Below are 23,152 nucleotides of genomic sequence, written 5' to 3' on the forward strand. Positions count from 1 at the left end.
GCGGTAAAAACACACAATTCCCAATTCGATACTCCACACCCCCAAAGCGTCACTCCCTTCAAGTCAATTAGGGAGCGGTCGCTTAATGATGACGTTTAAGTAGGTGTCAGGCACAAAAGACTGGAGCGCTAACCGCCTAGCGAAAAACGCGCTAGTTCCGGTCAAGCAAGTGATTAGGTTACCAGGAATAGCATGACAGTGCAGGAGCTGAGGAGGCCGCACATACGGAGGAGCAGGCAGGGCAGGAGGACACCAATGATACAACACAGACCACACCTGTCTCACCAAGAAAGCGTACCATTGTGCCCCCACTGCCACTTTTAGAGGCAGAAACACAGTCCGTAGGAGAGGATGATGCCCAGGCTGAGCTAGGCCAGCATGCAGCAGAGGTCCAGGAACAGCACACTCTGCAACATAGTGAGGAAAGGTCTGTGAGACGTATGCCAAGGGTGAGCACCAGCGCTGCCGCAGATGATGAACACACGGTGTTTGCTGGCCTGGAAGGCAGCATGGTGAAGATACAGCGCCTGCAAACAAGATCGATGCGGTCAATTCACCGGCAGCTGGTCTCAGTAAACCATGACATGAGGGAGGGCATCAGGGACATAACAGGTGCAACCAGAGAACTGTGTGCCACAATGAAGCAAGAGCAGGTAGCCAGATGCAGGGGGAGACAACGTCTCTACAGCCGTTTGGACACCTACAGCAAGGTGGTGACCCGCCTGTGTACTGCCACGACCCTGCTGTCACATCGCTTCGTGAGCATGCAAGTGGTGATGGCCCACTGCAGCCAGGATGTGGCCAAAGGCCTGGTGCAGGTCACAACCGCTGTGAAACAACTGCAGACAGCCACCACAGGTGGCACAGGACTCCTGGGCTCAGGGGATAGCGAGGAGCTGTCAAGCAGGAGCAGCATAACCCCACCAGTTCCCGAAACCAGACGGCGCAGTGGGAGACCGGGCACAACACCTGAAGAGTCAAGGGAGAGCAGTCAGCACCCTGAGCATGCGCCAGCAGGCCGTTCCCGGAAGAGATGAACTGCCATCACTGAGGATAGCAAATGGGTGAAGCAACCCATTACATATGGACTTCTGACTCGCCTACATATCTGCACTGTGGCCATAACATGTGCAACATCTACTGACACTCATAATGTCTGTCAGGCTGTGTGACTAAAATTATCCTGCTGCTAAAGGATTGATTAAACACAGTCCTCCACTAAAACATCTTTTGCATTGTGTCATTATTTCTCACCTAGAAATAGTTCTGTGTGATCTCATCACGTCTCTGTCGTCCGGCAGCTGCCCCAACTCCAACTGCTGGTCTGCAGGGCGGACCTGGGCCCTCATCCTCAGTAGTATCTGTATCAGTTAGTTCTACTGGAATGCCTTTTTTTCGTAGCTATGTTGTGGAACATTGCACAGGTAGCCACAATCTTGCAGCAGGTCTCTGGGCTGTATTGTAGTGCTCCTCCGCTTTTATGCAGGCAGCGGAACCGGCTCTTCAGTAACCCAAATGTCCGCTCAACTACACAGCATGTAGATTTGTGTGCGTGATTAAATCTCCTCACCTTGCATTGGCTGGATGAGGTATGGTGTCAGGATGAAGTTCCGCGCTGCATTTGCACTGTCACCTACAGGATTGAAAACAAGAGGTAAGTTACTGTCCTCCCATCCTAGACATTTACTGTATGTTAGAATGTTTGACATGCATTTACCTAGCAGGTAGCCCTCACCAAACTCGCCAGCATTGAGACGTCTGTATATCCCGCTATGTCTAAAAATAAATGAGTCGTGAGTACTGCCTGGGTATTTCGCTACAATATCATTGATGATATATTTTGCATTGCAGATGACCTGTATGTTTAGTGAATGATAAGATTTTCGGTTCCTGAATACATATTTATTGGTTGATGGGGGTGAGAGGGCCACATGGGTTTCATCTATGTAGCCAATTACGTGGGGGAATTGTGCAATCTGGTAGAAGTCCTGTTTTGTTTGCTGTAATGCCTTTTGTGTGCTGCTGTATTGTATGTAATGTTGTAGCCTCTGTACCATCGCATCCAGGGATGCATGGAAGAAGCGCGACATGCAACTCTGGGAGACCCTACCTGCTGCTGCTATCACCCCTTGAAAACTCCCTGATGCCAGTAAGTGCAGTGAGCACACTACCTGCAAATGGGTTGGAATTGTTTGGGTCCTGCGTGTTGGGTGTTCCAGCAGAGGTTTCTGCTCCTCTATCAGGTCCATAATGGTGGCTGAGTCCAGCCAACACTTCTCATGGATCTCCTTGTATGACTGCTGGAACAGAGTGAAGCGCACTCTGAAGATCCATTCCTGTTGCCTCCTTCTCTGTGCTGCAGCCCGAATTCGCAGCCTCCTGGCTATCACATACAGCGCTGCCATTGTGGAAGTCCCTGCTGCATTGTGGGCTTGTTTAAATACGTTGCACCTGGTTACCACCTGCTTTGAGTTGGTGGTAAAATCAATGTGCAAAATTGCGAATTTCAAGGAATCGCAATTTGCGATTTTTTTTATACATTGATTTGCGAATTTGCATTTTGCCATTTCTCTATTTGGGATATTCACAGGTTGTGTGTCGCAGGTTGTGAATTTGCAATGACAATTCGCAGATTTCGGGCCTCGCAAAATAGGTATTCGCTAAATTCGCGAATTTGCGAATGTCATACATAGCACAAGTCTATTTTGCGGTCACAGTTTTTTTGCGATTCACAGTGTTTGCGTTCGCAATATAGCTTGATACATATCCCCCTATATTTTTCTCTGAGATTCAGTCAGTGGTTTTCCCTGGCGGAGACCCAAGATGTTTCCATGTTCTTTCCTCCAGCTCCAACCACATTCCAGTGTCTGCCATGTGGAAATGCAATGGTGTCTCTGTAAACCATCCCCAACTGTAATCAGACCAAATTGGAGCCCTGTGCATGGGTGGTCCCCATTGGCTACACTTTACCTTATACTCTGCATTCAAACCTCGTTGGCTCCCAGATCTATATCCATTCCTGCCTTCCTTGTATCTGTTCCATGCTGGCCCTTGCCCCTCTTCAGTCTTCCCTATGATCATCACCATTGGGTCCACTTGCCGTTGTTCCTCATTTACCTGCTCGTCTTCCTTGGGATATCTCAATGCATCCTCCGTTCTTGTTGGCAGCCTCATTCCTTCATGTATAATCGTTATAAATCCCCTATCTTGCTGGTGTTCAAGCCTGTTGCCCCTCCTCCTCCATTTAAGGCCAGGCCTTTTAGGGCTTCTTACTTTCTCCTACATTGCTGAGGAAGAGTTCACTTTGCATGCCAGTTTGAGGTTAGTCAAACATTATGTTATGCTTTGATTATGTTTTTCCATAATTTACTTGCCTATTATATATAAGAAATAGTAAGTAAAATTTAGAGACTTTTTAGACATCTGCTGTAAAAGTGCATCTAATAAGGCAACATGATATCAATGTTATCTCCCATGCATCGCACAGTGAAGTTATATCAAGTGTTTTCCCCGGAGAGGAAGGGACAATCTGGAGGCAGTGGATTTTACACACTGTGACGTATCCAAGCAGTTCCTGAAGTACTCTACAAAATCATACATTTTATTCATGCAAATACATACGAGAACAAAGAATTACCTCTGCACATTCATCACGACAAAGTTTGTCTCATAGCTTTGCAATGTTGCACCACAAGTACATTCCTTCCTGAGAAAGCCAGAGATAAGTTACATTTGCACACAAGCACAGAGCCAGTGATTTGCAGCTGAATTTCAGTCATTTTATGAAAACAAATAAGAAGAAACAAAATGGAGGCATTGGGTTTTCCACACTGTGACATGTCCAAGCGGTTCATGATTATGCTGCAAAGTCAAATAAGACACATGAAGGAGTGTAGCTTCTGCACAACAAACGTACACTTTTCTGCAACGTGAGAGGTATTCTTGTTAATGTGTCCTATTACACTAACTAATCCAAACTTATGTTCAGAACCATTTTCTAATAAACTATTCTATATCAACAATTCCCTATACTGATAATTTTTAAATCATCACACTAATAAAACTCAATCATAATTTTCGATTTTATCAAATCTTTTTTCACCAACGCTCAAATTTATTTGTAGATTTTGCCTTCTGTTCATTAAGAAAAATCTCTCACTTCCTCACTTTGTATTCTTGTTCCTGCAGTTACATCTGAAATCCTTAATAGGAACTTATTTACAAACAACACTCATTATGAGGTTAAATCCCTGATCGTCGCGGCTCCACTCCCTGGTTTTGTTGCTGTGGCTACTGATAGAGATCAGGGTGTATATAACATCCCTACTTCCACGGATAGAGTAATCTCACAGTTACACGCACACACATTCTTCATACACTAGGGCCCATTTCACTAACATACGCTCAAATACTCTACCAGCAATAACCTGTGGAAAGAAAACTCCTAAACACCCTGCATCTATATCGAGGTCGATAAGATCTGGTTATTGAGACTGCCCTTAAACATAATCTAAACAATCTATACAATGATAATCAAAATATAATACTCAATAATTGACAAGAAATAATAACCAACACCATATTCAAAATTATATTGCTTTATCTAAAATTAGTCAAAGAAAATCAATCAGAATAAATCATTTTTCTCATAGTTACCTATTCTAGCTAAATGTCAGAACGGGTCAGGACCAGTCTCTCGGTAAAGTCTCTCAAGACGAAGTCCTCTCAGCAACGATCCTCGCCAACGCAGATTCGGAACGCGGCAAAAGGCAAATGGCAAGTGGCAATAACCCTCTCTAGGCTAACAATTCTTATAGTGAATTAAACAAAGGAAAGACACAATTTGTATTGACTTTTTCCGTCGAACCTCTGAGCAAAGCGAGAAGGAAAGGATGTAGCATCGCTACATTTGAAAATCTCCGCTCAGGAAAAATCACAAAATAAACATAACGGAACAGGAACCAAAAAATACATTTGTATCCTGTAGTTTCCACATCTCCTCGGCAATGAGATCATAGTTCAGAGTCTTTCGTTAAAGCTCCTTTGTTTCCCAAAGCTGCCAAGGACGTTTCATTTCATTTGGAGATCGCCCAAAACTGCTGCTGTCCTCACGGAAAGTTTTAACCAGGCAAAGCAAGGACTGTGGTCAGCTGACTTCAGGACCATATTCAGCAAGGCTCTCTCTCGTCACAGTTTTCTACTCGAGGCCAGGCTCTACATGTCGGCCATCTTTACTTAGGCCACAATGGGCCACAATAGACCATCTTAATTAAGAGAGACAAAAACAACGTTACCACAGCATAGTGATTGAACAGTGTTAACCCCACTAATACCCTTATGTGTATGTAATTATCTAGCTCTTGCAACATAGAAAAGCATTAATTCAAAAAGCGTTTTGTGCTTAAAAATAAACAGCACACAGCAATCTTTAAACATGTAAACACGCACATTATTATTAAACAGCACACTTATGCGTTCCCACGTGTAATTCTCTCTTGTTAAAACAAACGAGTTGATTAGTATAAACACTTACACAAGACAAATAATTAATAATTAATAATTAATAAATTAATATAACAAATAGACATGCCAGAGCTTCAAAACCCAGTTAATTTTCAAACTGAAAACTCTGCTCTAGCAATCCCCCCTTTGGTGATTTTATCACCAAATAAACCCAAAAAAAAAATTTGTGAAAATTTAGTCCCATTTTAGGAGAAATCGGAAATGTCTTTTCCTCCTTACACAACACTACACACCAGTCACTCTTTCATCATCCCTCTTTGTTTCTAAATAAACACTCTCCCTCAATTCTTCTAATTCAATTTCTTGTGGTTCTCTTTTCAACCTTTTGTTTTTCTTCTCTTTATTTAATTTCTTTCTCCCTCCCCTGTTTTTACAACACACACACACTAATCTCAGTATCAATAAAGCAACAATTATACAAGTTAAAGGAAACAATATTCTACCTATAATAGTACTACCTATTTTTGCAATAAAATCTTTAACAGCTATCACCTTATTAGCTATTTTAGTCCATAAACTCTCAGCTTCAAGTGGTACTAATTCTTCATGCAAATCAGTAATATTTTTGATATAGACCTTCAGGTCTTTGCTTTCGTCTGGAATGTAAGTGCAACAATGTTGAACTTTCAGCATTCCACAAACTCCACCCTCCTTGGCCAATAAAATATCAAGGGCAAGTCGATTTTGCATTGACATGGCACGTACGGCACTTAATTCCGTATTCACTAAAAGAAACCCTCCAGCGGTACTTGTCGATAAGCGATCCACCACTGTTGACAGTTTCCGAATTCCATAAGCATTTAAAGAAATTCCCACTGCTGGAATTAAAACCCCCAAAATATCACCCACTATTTCAGACCAGGTTTCTCTCTTGAAACGCATTAGTAAATTAATATGTTCTACATCTCTTATTTTATCTATATGAAAAATCTTTGGAAAGACCAGGCCCACATAACACGTGCCATACCAATGGTCAGGCAACTTGTAATAAGCCTTGTTCCCACAAACATAATACACTCCTGGGAAAACTGTATCTTCTCCACCTCTGAAACCCCAACCTGTTGCAATGAAGTATGTATCATGGCACTCACTAGTCCCAACAAAATATGTATCATATTGGGATTTCCTCCTTGTAATGCATAGCTTACCCTTCTGTGGTGCATCTAGAGCTAAAGTTGGACTAGCCCCATTTCTCAATTCTTTTCCCATCTCAATGTCCCAAATTGTCTCACTCACTTCATGTTTCCCTTCTTTCTCATGCATGTTCAATCTCCTTTCCTCTACCATATCTAGGAAAGCTTTCTCCTCTTCTTTCAGACTGCAAGTTAAATTATTCTTAAAAATGTAATCTAATGTTAATCCTTTCTCTTCAATAAAAATTTCACCAAAAGTGTTAGCTTCTTTAGCTGGATTCAGCTCTTTGTTCATTGGCAAATGCCCAAAAATACTATCTCTGTTAGACATCTTATAATCTATTTTCCCTAACAAATAGAAAACACTACTTAATATACTACATGAAATACCATATGTAGCTGGCAAATGATGATAAGTAACACCCTCTGAAACGGATGCAGGTAATTGCATACAAACGTAACAATCCCTAACTTCCATTGTTTTCACATATTCGTACAACAACTTTGAAAAAACATTACTAGAAAAATTACTAATTGACCTATCTTTGTGTATGTAAGTATTACTAATTCTAGTCGGAACTACTTTTTGCGAATTCTTCTCTATATCTGTCATGTTTTCTGTATGCATCTCAAATGTAACTTTAAAAGTAACTAATAAAATTAAAACTCCCCATAGTAGCATTAATAATCCAGTACAGCAGCAGCACATTCTACACCATCTTTTAAAGAAGGCACATCTACTTTGATTATCCTCTATGTTAGCCATTTTACTACTTTGACCTTGTCTTTTGACTTAGCCTCTACTACTCCACTACTGTAATTTCCCAACTTTGGATTACTTCAGACAACTGATTTTCAGACTTTCTTCTTTCACTTTTTCTCCAAGTGATTTCTCAGTTCACTCAATTTGGATATTCATCAGTTTTCACTCCTTCTTCTTCAGTAACATCAAATTGTATCAGATCATCAACAACATCCTGTGCATCCGACTCTTCTCCAATGTCAGTCAGGATAACTTTTAAGATTCCTTCTTTTTCCTCAACCACTTTTCTCAAGATCCCCTCCGGATTATCTCGAGTCACTGTTTCTTCTTCTCCTTCTTCAGACAGTGCCACATAAGACCATTCCGGTGATCTGTACTTTTGGTTGGGTCTTCTTATTCTTTTTATTTCCTCAGGTTCTCTTGATTCTTCTTGCTACTTTCTTTTTACTTCATTTTGACTCGATACTTCATTCACTTGTTCAGCTTTTGATGTATTCGCTCTTATTACTCTGTATCTCAATCTCTTTACTCTGTTGTTAGGCCAACGATCTCCTTTTATCACCTTTTTCGGCCTAATTTCTTTATTATTTCTTTCTCCAATCCAAGTTCTCTTTCTCAGAACTCGACCCTCTGTTTGTTCATTCTCACTCTCATCCAATTCTGTTTCAAGTGCCTTCTGTTTTCGTTTTCTAGCAGTTTTCTTTTTCTCCACAGTTTCTTTAACCACTGTTTGAGACTTCCCTATTCCTGTCCCTCCTCGGGTCTCCGACACGCAATCTTCTTGCTGTCTACTTGTCCCTTCACCTAGCTTGTCAAGAATGTTCCCTACACCTCCTCGGGGGTCTTCCGCAATCTGTCCCTCTCTATCTTCTTCTGACCCTGCTTCTTCAGATATAATCTCAAGTGGTTCTTCAGTCTCCTCCTCTTCTGATTCAGGAGTAATCTCTGTGGAATTGCTCTTTTCTTTTCTTTTTTCTTCACTGCTTTTTGAAATTTCAGGCTCTCTTACAGAATCTGATCTCTTTTCTGAGACTCCCAATGGCTCTTTTGAAGTTTTTTCTGCTTCTTTTCTCACTGGTTCTGGGTCTTCATCATCACTGGAATCCGATTCTTCAAAGTACTCTTTACCAGTTCCCTCTTTTGGGTTTGGAACTCTCAGAGTATGACTTGCATGCACCCAGTTTTTCACACCAGCACACTTCACTGCAGTCGTCGTAGTTAGAATGACTTGTCTCGGCCTTCCCCACCTTGGAACTAAGCAATTTCTTCTTCTGTGCACCTTAATCCTCACCCAGTCTCCTGGACTCAGATCATGGGCTTGCTTCTTCTCAAGTGTGGTAGCTTCTTCTCCAACCTGGTGAAACACAGAATGAACTGCGTCAGCCAGGCCTTTACAGTAATCCAAAATCATGTCATCAGTTATTGTCATCAACTTATTGACAGGTACAAATGCATGGCGCATTGCACGTCCCATGATTATTTCGTGCGGACTTAAACCAGTAGTTCTATCTGGAGTAGATCTAATAGTCATTAGCACTAGAGGCAAGACGTCGGGCCATTTCATCCCAGTGGCTAAGCACATTTTACCAATCCTGTTCTTGATTGTGCCATTTATCTGCTCAACCACACCAGAAGTCTCTGGTCTGTATGCACAATGTAGCTTCTGCTGTATGCTTAATGCTTCACAAATCAAACTCATGAGTTCATTATAGAAGTGTCCACCTCTATCAGACTCAATCGTTACTGGAAACCCGTACCTAGGAATCAACTCCCTTAACAGTAACTTTGCCACTGTTACTCCATCATTTCTCCTAGTCGGATAGGCCTCAACCCATCTTGAAAACAAACAAACTACCACTAGAACATACCTCAGTCTGTTCACTTGGGGCATTTCAATGAAATCAATCTGCATTCTTGTAAAAGGACCTCCTTCTCTGCCTATTGTTCCCAGACTCACCACTGTCTTTTTCCCAGTGTTAAATTGCTGACAAATCAAACACCTTTGACAGATGCTCTCTGCAATTGTCCTGAACTTTGCATTGTACCAGGTCTGCTTGAACGACCTGATCATCGCATCCCTTCCCAAATGTCCCTGGCCATGATACATTCTTGACATTGACGACAAAATGGAGTTTGGCATTACTGGTCTGCCATCCCTATAGACCCAAACATGGTCTGTTTCTCTTGGGGCACATCCTGCCTTAATCCAATCTTTTTTCTCTTCCTCCCCTGCCTCATCCTGCAACTGCTTCACTTCATCCCATGTCTCTAAGACATTAGTAAACATCACAGAGCAAAAAGACATTTCACCCTCTCATTCCCGATTTATAGACTGATTGTATTTCGCACAGTATTGAGCAATGTCATTAGCATAACGGTTTCCAACCGTTATAAAAATCCTCCCCTTGTCCATGGGCAGCACACTTTACAACTGCTAACTCCTTAGGCAGCTGTATCGCCTCAAGTAATTTCCCAATCACTTCAGCATTCTTTATTGGAGTTCCACTCGATGTCAAGAAACCTCTTTGTAGCCAAAGCTGGCCAAAGTCATGCACAACTCCAAATCCATACTGACTATCAGTCATCACAGTCGTCCTCAAATCTTTCCCAATTTCACAAGCTTTTGTCAATGCCACCAATTCAGCAACTTGTGCAGATTTCACTCCTTTCAATGGTGATGCTTCCATAACCTCTGAAACTTTGCACACCGCATATGCTGCACATAGCACACCATCATCATTTCTCAGGCATGAACCATCCACAAACAACACATGATCACTCTCATGCAAGGGAAGATCCCTTATGTCTGGTCTAGGTTTTGTACAATAATCAAACACATCCAAACAATCATGATCATCTTCTGTCTTCACACCCACATTTTCAATATCCGGCAAAAGTGTCGCTGGATTCACATTTACACATCTCTCAAGAGTTACATTCGATGCTCCTAGAATCACTTTCTCATATTTAGTCAGCCGACTATGTGACATGTACTGAGTTCTGCTTCTTGTCAAAAGAATTGCCACATTGTGAGGTACGAATACCCTTACAGGATATCCCATTATGATTCCCTCACTCTGTTCCAGACTCCTGCATGTTGCAGCCACAGATTTCAGACAACCTGGTAAACCCACAGCTACAGGGTCAAGTGTCGATGAGAAGTACGCAATAGGCCTTCTCAGTAATCCATGCTTCTGAATTAACACTGAAAGTGCACATCCATTTCTCTCACTGCAGTACAATTCAAACTCCTTTTCGTAGTCAGGCATACCCAAAGCTGGAGCCTCACACATTCTATTTTTGAGCTCTTCAAATGCTGCCATTTGTTCTCCATCTAGTTCCAATGGGTCTGTCATCTCACTTTTTGTCAGTTTAATCAGTGGCTTTGCTATCAGCGAAAAATTAATTATCCACTGACGACAATAATCCACCATACCCAGGAACATTCTCACTTCCCTCTGGGTCTTTGGAGCTTTCATTTCCCTGATGGTTCTGATTCTGTCATCAGTCACTTTTCTCAGACCTTTTTCAATATTGTGTCCAAGATAATGTACCTCTTTCTTGCAAAATTGTAATTTGGCTGGAGATACCTTTAACCCTCCATCTGCCAGATGATTCAGTAAAGCTATGGTATCTACTTCACAAGCTTCACGTGTCTTTGATGCCACAAGTAGGTCATCAATATATTGTACTAGTACTGAGTTTTCAGGCATAATCAAACTCTCCAACGATTTTTTCAACAACTGATTGAATATCGAAGGACTCTCTGTATACCCCTGTGGGATACGACACCATGCTAGAATACGCTGGCCAAACCTAAATGCAAAAATCGGCTGGCTGTCATGATGCAATGGAATTGAAAAGAACGCATGACACAAATCAATCACTGTATACCACTCAGCATCATGTGGAATCTGATACAGGATCACTGATGGATTTGGCACGATAGGACAACATGCCACCACAATTTGATTAACTTTTCTCAGATCCTGTACTATCCTAAATTTTGCTAACTGAGCGGAAATGTAGAAAATAACGGGCTAAAAAAGTCCCAAAGAACAAAAAAGAGTGAAAGAATGAAAGAGCAGAAGCAAAAGAGACAACCAGATGCAATCGAGAGTGAACCTTGGAGCGGAATTATTGGATACCCATCAATTATCCGTGTGATCAGTCTTATCATCAGGTTGTCCAATCCAAAATGAGATGCTTCTCTTGATCATAGAGAGCATCTGAATGGAAGTGATTTCACTCGTGGGTGGTCTGAGGTTGTCAAAGGATTGAAATGGAAAAACCAGCCATAGTTGGATGATAGGACAATTGACAGGAGTGCAGTGCTAACAAAGGACAGTGAGGTGGTGTGTTAAAATAGAATTGCGAGAGAACACTAACAATTTAATACGTGTCTCGCATCCTAAATAAAACAACAGTGCAGAAAAGCAGTATTAAACAAATGACTGCCGTGTATAAAGGTCGACATGTTTCAGCCAAATGAGATACATTCACCCCTGCGGCTTTCTTCAGGACCTAGTGTTGTTATATCTAGCTACTGCAAAAAAGTGAAAACATGTATAGTGTTGAAAAGAATAGATAAAGACAGACAAGTACATTTATCTCACTATCATGTGAAAATGGCACCTTGTACCACCTTATGCGTATCCTCCGTCTCAAAAGGATGCTGCGTGCATCTGCCAAGAAAACAAATGGGAATTGTCTCAAACAGAAGAAATAAAAGATCGAAGCACTCTTAATGTTCTAACCAGAAAGCTAACATTATGTTGGATGTTAGAGGGCTTACCCGTAATGATCGGGGAACGGACCTCACCTCGCCCGGATCCTGACTCAGGACTAAGAGGCCCCGCTCTGTATAAAAAGAAAATAAACTACCAATATCTGAAAAGCAATCAATGCATATTCCCCAACTCATAAGAGAGGGTGGGTATGTACTAGTGTAGGGGAACAACCTTTACAACGCAACTTTTACAACGCACTACACTTACAACGCATTTTTTACAACGCACAATCCATTACAACGCATGACATTACAACGCATGACACTAGAACGCATTTTTAAAAACTACCTTTACAACGCATTACATTACAACGCATACTACCATTACAACGCATACCATTACAACGCATAATACAGTAATTTTTACCCCTATACCATCCAACACTTACCCTACTGTTGCACCCCCTGGAGTTAGAATAGTAATTATGACCCCTATACTATCCAACACTTACCCTACTGTTGCACCCCCTGGAGTTAGAATAGTAATTTTTACCCCTATACTATCCAACACTTACCCTACTGTTGCACCCCCTGGAGTTAGAATAGTAATTTTTACCCCTATACTATCCAACACTTTCCCTACTGTTGCACCCCCTGGAGTTAGAATAGTAATTTTTACCCCTATACTATCCAACACTTACCCTACTGTTGCACCCCCTGGAGTTAGAATAGTAATTTTTACCCCTATACTATCCAACACTTACCCTACTGTTGCACCCCCTGGAGTTAGAATAGTAATTTTTACCCCTATACTATCCAACACTTACCCTACTGTTGCACCCCCTGGAGTTAGAATAGTAATTTTTACCCCTATACTATCCAACACTTACCCTACTGTTGCACCCCCTGGAGTTAGAATAGTAATTTTTACCCCTATACTATCCAACACTTACCCTACTGTTGCACCCCCTGGAGTTAGAATACTAATTTTTACCCCTATACTATCCAACACTTACCCTACTGTTGCACCCCCTGGAGTTAGAATAGTAATTTTTACCCCTATACTATCCAACACTTACCCTACTGTTGCACCCCCTGGAGTTAGAATAGTAATTTTTACCCCTATACTATCCAACATTTACCCTACTGTTGCACCCCCTGGAGTTAGAATAGTAATTTTTAACCCTATACTATCCAACACTTACCCTACTGTTGCACCCCCTGGAGTTAGAATAGTAATTGTTACCCCTATACTATCTAATACTTACCTTAAATGCAATTTAATATTATGCGTTGTAATGGTATGCGTTGTAAAGGTAGTATGCGTTGTAATGGAAATGCGTTGTAAAGGTATTTTTAAAAAATGCGTTGTAGTGTCCTGCGTTGTAATGTCATGCGTTGTAATGGATTGTGCGTTGTAAAAAATGCGTTGTAAGTGCATGCGTTGTAAAAGTGTGCGTTGTAACGTCATACATCCACTAGTGTAATATACTACTAGCAGCAAGAACTGGTAGGCTGAAAGTTAGAATAAAACCACAAAATGTGTCGTACCAAACAAAAGGATACTCTCCAGCAAAAAGTCAAAGGCTCAAAAGGGGAGACTAAATGCCAAAATGCACCAACCGTGACTTTTCATGCCTACTGAACCACCCGCAACTCTTCAACAATGGCAGTTGTGCAGGGGTTCACATTATGATGTTAGAGGCTAGTGTGAAGACTACATGTTAAAAACTTTATCAAAGAAAAAACGTGTAGAAGGGTCTCATGACTTCGTTTTTTAAAGATACTTCAGTAGAAATGCCCAATATTATCTTAGAATGGAGTTCAAAGCAGTAACACCAGTGCTCACCTCTCCGTCGTTACCTCGTTGTGGCCACAGAATCAGGAGGGAGGTAACCGTTACTGCAAAAACGGCGTTCTAATAAAGCCGCCAAAGCTCGTCAGTGGCAGAGCGCGAGTGGATGTTGATTAGTCCGTCATCCCTGTTACCGGAAGTACAAACCGGACTACAGGGTGACGTCATGATGGCCGCTTGTGTAGTTTGTTTTGTTTTTTGAGAAAACTGCTAAGATGTTAGTGCATGCGTACTCAATGCAATCCGTAACAGTTACTACAAAAAACGGCGTACTAATAAAGCCGCCAAAGCTCATCAGTTGCAGAGCGCGTGGTGATACTGACTGATACGGCAACCCTGTTTACGGAACTACAATCCGGACTACAGGGTGATGTCATAATGGCCGCTTGTGTAGTTTGTTTCGTTTTTTTGACAAGACTGCTAAGCTGGTAATGCGTGCGTGCTCAATGCAATTAGTAAAGTAACCATGCATATTGTTGAAATACAGACCATGCGTCTCTTCAAATTACAAATGGACTCCTTTATGCGGCCACAAGAACTCTCATCTATTGGAAAAAAACGCAATGTCGGGTATTAGGACATGCCGGTAGTGGAAGTATCAATGACTACAGGATGACGTCACAAAGTGGGCATATGTAGTCCATTAGCCGCGCTAGAAAAATGACTCGCACTGTAACTTATAAATATATCAAAAGGGAAGATCGCAGTGTTGAATGTTAAAAGCGTACCAATAATGGAAGGTTCTAAGGCTGCAGGAGGACCTCACCATGGGGGCGTCTGTAGTCCTATAAACGCGCTAGAAATATAACTTGCGCTATATACTAAAACTCCAAACCATTAGAAAATCACATTGTCGTATATGGTCTAAACTATCTGGTATACGAATATAGTGATTATTTACAATGTGAAAAGCCTCTGTTGTGAGTAACTCAATGTATGTTCTATCTCCGGATATATGGTATATAGAAACCCGGTAGTGGCGTATAAAAGTACAAACTGAACCGCATAATCCCCTCTTTTGTAGTAGATATACAAATCGTGTCTCGGGTCTCTTGTTGCAAGAAACCAGTTGATATATAGTAGCATGTAAGGACAAATGCAGGTACCCAAATGCTAAAGCATGCTGAACGAGGACACAACATATTTCATAGGGTGGTCCATGGAATATCATCATTTAACCCCCTCACATCGCTCTGTAATTTGAACACCCATTTCTGTTCTTTCATAAAGAGGTATTTAGTGGTGTCAACAATGTGTGATGGTATCAGTGGTTTTTCAAGCACTGTCCAGAGAAAGTCGTCTGCTTTGTGATTTTGATCAGCGAAATGTCTGGTAAGTTTGGTCGTTGATCTCTTGCATCTGAAGGAACTCTTATGTTCTACCATGCGAGTCCTTACTTTCCGGGTTGTCATACCCACATACTTGCATTGGCACGGACAAGTAATTAAATAAATTAGATTGTCACTGTTACAGTTGGTGAACCTCTTCAGCAACCAGGGTCTATTCGTACCTATATCGATAGAGGTGGTGTGTATCGTTTGTGGGCAAACGGAGCAGTTACCACAAGGGAAGTGGCCAGCCACTGCCGGGAGCTAAGTGGCTGGCCACTTCCCTTGTGGTAACTGCTCCGTTTGCCCACAAACGATACACACCACCTCTATCGATATAGGTACGAATAGACCCTGGTTGCTGAAGAGGTTCACCAACTGTAACAGTGACAATCTAATTTATTTAATTACTTGTCCGTGCCAATGCAAGTATGTGGGTATGACAACCCGGAAAGTAAGGACTCGCATGGTAGAACATAAGAGTTCCTTCAGATGCAAGAGATCAACGACCAAACTTACCAGACATTTCGCTGATCAAAATCACAAAGCAGACGACTTTCTCTGGACAGTGCTTGAAAAACCACTGATACCATCACACATTGTTGACACCACTAAATACCTCTTTATGAAAGAACAGAAATGGGTGTTCAAATTACAGAGCGATGTGAGGGGGTTAAATGATGATATTCCATGGACCACCCTATGAAATATGTTGTGTCCTCGTTCAGCATGCTTTAGCATTTGGGTACCTGCATTTGTCCTTACATGCTACTATATATCAACTGGTTTCTTGCAACAAGAGACCCGAGACACGATTTGTATATCTACTACAAAAGAGGGGATTATGCGGTTCAGTTTGTACTTTTATACGCCACTACCGGGTTTCTATATACCATATATCCGGAGATAGAACATACATTGAGTTACTCACAACAGAGGCTTTTCACATTGTAAATAATCACTATATTCGTATACCAGATAGTTTAGACCATATACGACAATGTGATTTTCTAATGGTTTGGAGTTTTAGTATATAGCGCAAGTTATATTTCTAGCGCGTTTATAGGACTACAGACGCCCCCATGGTGAGGTCCTCCTGCAGCCTTAGAACCTTCCATTATTGGTACGCTTTTAACATTCAACACTGCGATCTTCCCTTTTGATATATTTATAAGTTACAGTGCGAGTCATTTTTCTAGCGCGGCTAATGGACTACATATGCCCACTTTGTGACGTCATCCTGTAGTCATTGATACTTCCACTACCGACATGTCCTAATACCCGACATTGCGTTTTTTTCCAATAGATGAGAGTTCTTGTGGCCGCATAAAGGAGTCCATTTGTAATTTGAAGAGACGCATGGTCTGTATTTCAACAATATGCATGGTTACTTTACTAATTGCATTGAGCACGCACGCATTACCAGCTTAGCAGTCTTGTCAAAAAAACGAAACAAACTACACAAGCGGCCATTATGACATCACCCTGTAGTCCGGATTGTAGTTCCGTAAACAGGGTTGCCGTATCAGTCAGTATCACCACGCGCTCTGCAACTGATGAGCTTTGGCGGCTTTATTAGTACGCCGTTTTTTGTAGTAACTGTTACGGATTGCATTGAGTACGCATGCACTAACATCTTAGCAGTTTTCTCAAAAAACAAAACAAACTACACAAGCGGCCATCATGACGTCACCCTGTAGTCCGGTTTGTACTTCCGGTAACAGGGATGACGGACTAATCAACATCCACTCGCGCTCTGCCACTGACGAGCTTTGGCGGCTTTATTAGAATGCCGTTTTTGCAGTAACGGTTACCTCCCTCCTGATTCTGTGGCCACAACGAGGTAACGACGGAGAGGTGAGCACTGGTGTTACTGCTTTGAACTCCATTCTAAGATAATATTGGGCATTTCTACTGAAGTATCTTTAAAAAACGAAGTCATGAGACCCTTCTACACGTTTTTTCTTTGATAAAGTTTTTAACATGTAGTCTTCACACTAGCCTCTAACATCATAATGTGAACCCCTGCACAACTGCCATTGTTGAAGAGTTGCGGGTGGTTCAGTAGGCATGAAAAGTCACGGTTGGTGCATTTTGGCATTTAGTCTCCCCTTTTGAGCCTTTGACTTTTTGCTGGAGAGTATCCTTTTGTTTGGTACGACACATTTTGTGGTTTTATTCTAACTTTCAGCCTACCAGTTCTTGCTGCTAGTAGTATATTACACTAGTGGATGTATGACGTTACAACGCACACTTTTACAACGCATGCACTTACAACGCATTTTTTACAACGCACAATCCATTACAACGCATGACATTACAACGCAGGACACTACAACGCATTTTTAAAAAATACCTTTACAACGCATTTCCATTACAACGCATACTACCTTTACAACGCATACCATTACAACGCATAATATTAAATTGCATTTAAGGTAAGTATTAGATAGTATAGGGGTAAAAATTACTATTCTAACTCCAGGGGGTGCAACAGTAGGGTAAGTGTTGGATAGTATAGGGTTAAAAATTACTATTCTAACTCCAGGGGGTGCAACAGTAGGGTAAATGTTGGATAGTATAGGGGTAAAAATTACTATTCTAACTCCAGGGGGTGCAACAGTAGGGTAAGTGTTGGATAGTATAGGGGTAAAAATTACTATTCTAACTCCAGGGGGTGCAACAGTAGGGTAAGTGTTGGATAGTATAGGGGTAAAAATTAGTATTCTAACTCCAGGGGGTGCAACAGTAGGGTAAGTGTTGGATAGTATAGGGGTAAAAATTACTATTCTAACTCCAGGGGGTGCAACAGTAGGGTAAGTGTTGGATAGTATAGGGGTAAAAATTACTATTCTAACTCCAGGGGGTGCAACAGTAGGGTAAGTGTTGGATAGTATAGGGGTAAAAATTACTATTCTAACTCCAGGGGGTGCAACAGTAGGGTAAGTGTTGGATAGTATAGGGGTAAAAATTACTATTCTAACTCCAGGGGGTGCAACAGTAGGGTAAGTGTTGGATAGTATAGGGGTAAAAATTACTATTCTAACTCCAGGGGGTGCAACAGTAGGGAAAGTGTTGGATAGTATAGGGGTAAAAATTACTATTCTAACTCCAGGGGGTGCAACAGTAGGGTAAGTGTTGGATAGTATAGGGGTAAAAATTACTATTCTAACTCCAGGGGGTGCAACAGTAGGGTAAGTGTTGGATAGTATAGGGGTCATAATTACTATTCTAACTCCAGGGGGTGCAACAGTAGGGTAAGTGTTGGATGGTATAGGGGTAAAAATTACTGTATTATGCGTTGTAATGGTATGCGTTGTAATGGTAGTATGCGTTGTAATGTAATGCGTTGTAAAGGTAGTTTTTAAAAATGCGTTCTAGTGTCATGCGTTGTAATGTCATGCGTTGTAATGGATTGTGCGTTGTAAAAAATGCGTTGTAAGTGTAGTGCGTTGTAAAAGTTGCGTTGTAAAGGTTGTTCCCCTACACTAGTACATACCCACCCTCTCTTATGAGTTGGGGAATATGCATTGATTGCTTTTCAGATATTGGTAGTTTATTTTCTTTTTATACAGAGCGGGGCCTCTTAGTCCTGAGTCAGGATCCGGGCGAGGTGAGGTCCGTTCCCCGATCATTATGGGTAAGCCCTCTAACATCCAACATAATGTTAGCTTTCTGGTTAGAACATTAAGAGTGCTTCGATCTTTTATTTCTTCTGTTTGAGACAATTCCCATTTGTTTTCTTGGCAGATGCACGCAGCATCCTTTTGAGACGGAGGATACGCATAAGGTGGTACAAGGTGCCATTTTCACATGATAGTGAGATAAATGTACTTGTCTGTCTTTATCTATTCTTTTCAACACTATACATGTTTTCACTTTTTTGCAGTAGCTAGATATATAACAACACTAGGTCCTGAAGAAAGCCGCAGGGGTGAATGTATCTCATTTGGCTGAAACATGTCGACCTTTATACACGGCAGTCATTTGTTTAATACTGCTTTTCTGCACTGTTGTTTTATTTAGGATGCGAGACACGTATTAAATTGTTAGTGTTCTCTCGCAATTCTATTTTAACACACCACCTCACTGTCCTTTGTTAGCACTGCACTCCTGTCAATTGTCCTATCATCCAACTATGGCTGGTTTTTCCATTTCAATCCTTTGACAACCTCGGACCACCCCACGAGTGAAATCACTTCCATTCAGATGCTCTCTATGATCAAGAGAAGCATCTCATTTTGGATTGGACAACCTGATGATAAGACTGATCACACGGATAATTGATGGGTATCCAATAATTCCGCTCCAAGGTTCACTCTCGATTGCATCTGGTTGTCTCTTTTGCTTCTGCTCTTTCATTCTTTCACTCTTTTTTGTTCTTTGGGACTTTTTTAGCCCGTTATTTTCTACATTTCCGCTCAGTTAGCAGGATTTGACTAGACCCCCAGTTCTTTGTTTTGTTGTTTTACACTATAGATTTAGGGGATTAGAACTGTGGCAGGTCATTAAACTTTCCCTTAGACCCTATCAAAAATTTTTCTAGTGCCTGTGCCTATCCTAAATTTCCCATTAGGCTTCTTTAGCCCCATTATCGGTGAATTACACGGACTACTCAGTAGTTCTCTCAGGACTCCCTGCTGAATCATTTTCTCAATTATAGGAGTTATTCCTTCAATTATTTCTGGTGTCATTTTGTACTGAGGAATGTTAGGATATGTAATTCCCTCTTTCACTGCAATTTTCACTGGATCTACATTATTCATCAATCCCACATCCTCTCCAGTAAAATCCCAAACTGTCCTTTTCACTGTGTCCCTCAGCTCTCGAGGCAAATCCTCTGGATCAAACACAGCAAATGCACCAATTAACTCACTTTCCCTATTTTCTAGAGTCACTCGGTACAAAACATCCTCATCTGGTGTTTCAAAAGCTATACCATCCGGTGTACAGAAAATTGTGCAGTTCATCTTGCACAACAGGTCCCTACCTAACAGGTTCACTGGACTCGTGTCACAGACAATAAATCTGTGCATGTCTGAAAATTTCCCTATCTGTACTCTTACTGGTTCCGTAAGACGTGTTCTGATTTGTGTATTAGCTACACCAACTACTTGGATTGCTTCATCCGAGAGAGGAAGATTTCTAACATCTGTTGACCTGACAGTTGATCTCGTCGCACCTGTGTCTACCAAAAAAGTAACACTCTCTTCATTTATTTTCCCATCTACAAATGGTCCTGCCTGGTCTATTTCTAGAGTTGCACCAAGTATGCACTCTTCCTCCTCTCTTCGGCACCGTCAATAATCACCCTCAGATTCACTCCCTTCATTCTTTAACAAGTACTGTTGTACCTGATTAGAACGCCTTGGTTTGTTTACCTGTTCATCATTGTAGAATCCTGAATCCTGATTATACTTTTGTGCTCCTCTATTCTGCGGCAAGGGCGGTTTTGGCTCTTGACTCTGCTGTCTCACAACTTTCTGCTGTTGCTGCTGTTGATTACTTCCTTCACTCTGCACCTGTTGATTTAAGGGTTTATTCTCATTACTCACTAATGGTGGATTGGTACACTCCGACCTCCAATGTCCCAATTGGCCACAGTTGTGACATGGGAACTTCTTTTTTGCTTCCTCAAGATTCCCCTTTCCTTTCCCTGCATATCTAGGTCTATTCCCTGCATTATTTCCTGGATTATTTGCCTGTTCCATCAACTGTGCTTCCTGTCTTTCCGCAACTTTCACTTGTGCCCACATTGCTTTCTCTTTCAGCTTTCTTTGTTTTGCTTCAATTTCATCACTGAAGTATTTCGCATGTCTCAAAATCTCATCTATTTTCTTACTCTGCCAATCCACTGTGTGCTCACGAATTCTCTCACCAATTTCAGGTCTCAGGCCATATACAAATCTGTATACAAAATGACTCAAATCTTTGTCACCCAGGTGTTCATCTCCACTGAATTGTTTAAACGCCAGTATCAGCCTTTCGTAAAAAGCATGAACTGATTCTTTTGCTTCCTGTTGTGTTCTATCTATTTTTACCCAGTCTGTCTCTTTTGCAGGTACTTTACTCTTCAGGTATACCATCACCTGATCATACTTTCTCATTACCTCTGGATCTGGTGCTCCTGTTCTTGGATCTCTTGGATATTCCTCAGTAGGCCAACTCACAACTATTTTACACTCAGTCCACAAGTCTGCTGGAACAATTATATCAAACAAACTATTCAGGTCAATCCACAGCACTTTTGACAATTTCACAAACCTATCTACCTGCCTATACCACTCGACGGGCTTTTCTCTCAATCGAGGGAAATCATTCGTAAATGATAAAATATCCTGTCTGGTCCATGGAACATGTACATATCCTCCTCCAGGTATTTCTCTCATAGGATAATTACCCACTGGTTTCTCCTTTTCTCTCACTGGAAATGCTGAATAAGTTGTTCTATCTTCAGATTCCTCTCTTTTCTTATACCACCTATCCTTCCATTTTTCTACATCTCCCCATCTTCGCAATAACGCAACCTTTTCTTTAATCTGTCCTGTTCTACCAGTTGCATTCAAATTTTCAATAGCCTTTTCTGTAAAATCCATCCTGTAGGTTTTTTGCAAAGCTTTCACTTTATCAATGTCAACTCCCTGCTCATTCGCTATTGCTCTTAACCTGTCATGTGTATTTCTCGCTCTCCAGGTAATATTTTTGCACATGAACATTAATTCACCGTCATGATGACTCTTAAGAATTTCTGTTGGAACTGTCCCTGTAACAAGCTCTTCTAATTCTACACGTAACCTAGCCACATCAATTGCTTGTGAATCTTTATCCTTTTTCTGAAGAACTTTCATCCAATCATTCAAATCTTCAGCTGTTATTGCAGTAGTTTTTCTCACTGGAACCACTCTCTTTTGCGGTTCTAAAATTGGCATCCCTGAACAACTAGCTTCACCAGGATCCAATATTTCACTACATGTGTCATGTCTGGATTGTCTCAGGTCACTACTTTCTGTCCTTTTTCCTGAATCTCCTGAAGGACCAACTGAACTTATCAAATTATTCCCAACATATGGAATCACCAAACCATTTTCACCTATTCTCTGCTTGTCAAACACAGGCATAACCGGACCTATGGTTACAGGCACTGTAACAGCTTCCAGATTCTTCGTTAACTCCCTAATCTTTTCGGTCAGCTCTGTTGTAGTTCTGGCTAGTTCTCTTGCATTTTCGTCACCACTTCGATTCCCTTTCTCCCTGAAAGAATTACCACTTCTTGATTCAGATGTCACATTTTCTGTCTCAATAATACAAACTGTATCTCTTATCGGAGAAACAACTGGTGTACTCTCATCTGGTTCTGGTCTATATGGAGGTGGTCTTTTGTAAATCATGTCATTCAAGACCTCATCCTCATATTCATTAACTCCATATCTTCTCATTTCTGACTCAGTAACCCTCTCTGCTCCCCCTTCAACTGTTCTCATCGGATATAATCCCTCTGACATACTAGCATCTCGCCACCTTTTCATTCGATCATGATGAGTCTCACGATCATGTCTTCTCCCAAACATGTACCTGTACTGTCCTCCAGATCTCTGTTTTTCTCGCTCATGTACTTCCTCTTCCCATTCCACTAAAGCCTCAAACTGTGTAGGTCTTGGTTTCGGGTCTAGACATAACATCTTTTCCCGTAAATTTCTCAACACGGCCAGATTAAATGAACCATGTTCTGGAAATGCTAGAACACCATCCTCTTTGGTATACCTAACCCAATTCTCCAACCATATACAGGTATGATACCCATATCTTGCAGCCATGTAGGAT

General features: G+C 41.4%; 1 protein-coding gene and 1 long non-coding RNA gene across 2 annotated transcripts in view; one reads left to right on the forward strand and one right to left on the reverse strand.

Moving 5' to 3' along the window:
• The window catches only part of LOC146812054 (fer-1-like protein 4), a 1,053,957-nt gene that overhangs the window by 759,209 nt on the left and 271,596 nt on the right, over positions 1 to 23,152 (forward strand). The window lies entirely within an intron of this gene.
• LOC146812055 (uncharacterized) overlaps positions 1 to 23,152 on the reverse strand; it is a 149,574-nt gene that overhangs the window by 105,937 nt on the left and 20,485 nt on the right. Inside the window, exon 3 of the long non-coding RNA XR_014966815.1 lies at positions 1,255 to 1,633. This is a non-coding gene — a long non-coding RNA (uncharacterized LOC146812055). The remainder of the gene's footprint in view (positions 1 to 1,254; positions 1,634 to 23,152) is intronic.

Source organism: Triturus cristatus, chromosome 7 (genome assembly GCF_964204655.1).
Source record: "Triturus cristatus chromosome 7, aTriCri1.1, whole genome shotgun sequence".
Taxonomy (NCBI): domain Eukaryota; kingdom Metazoa; phylum Chordata; class Amphibia; order Caudata; family Salamandridae; genus Triturus; species Triturus cristatus.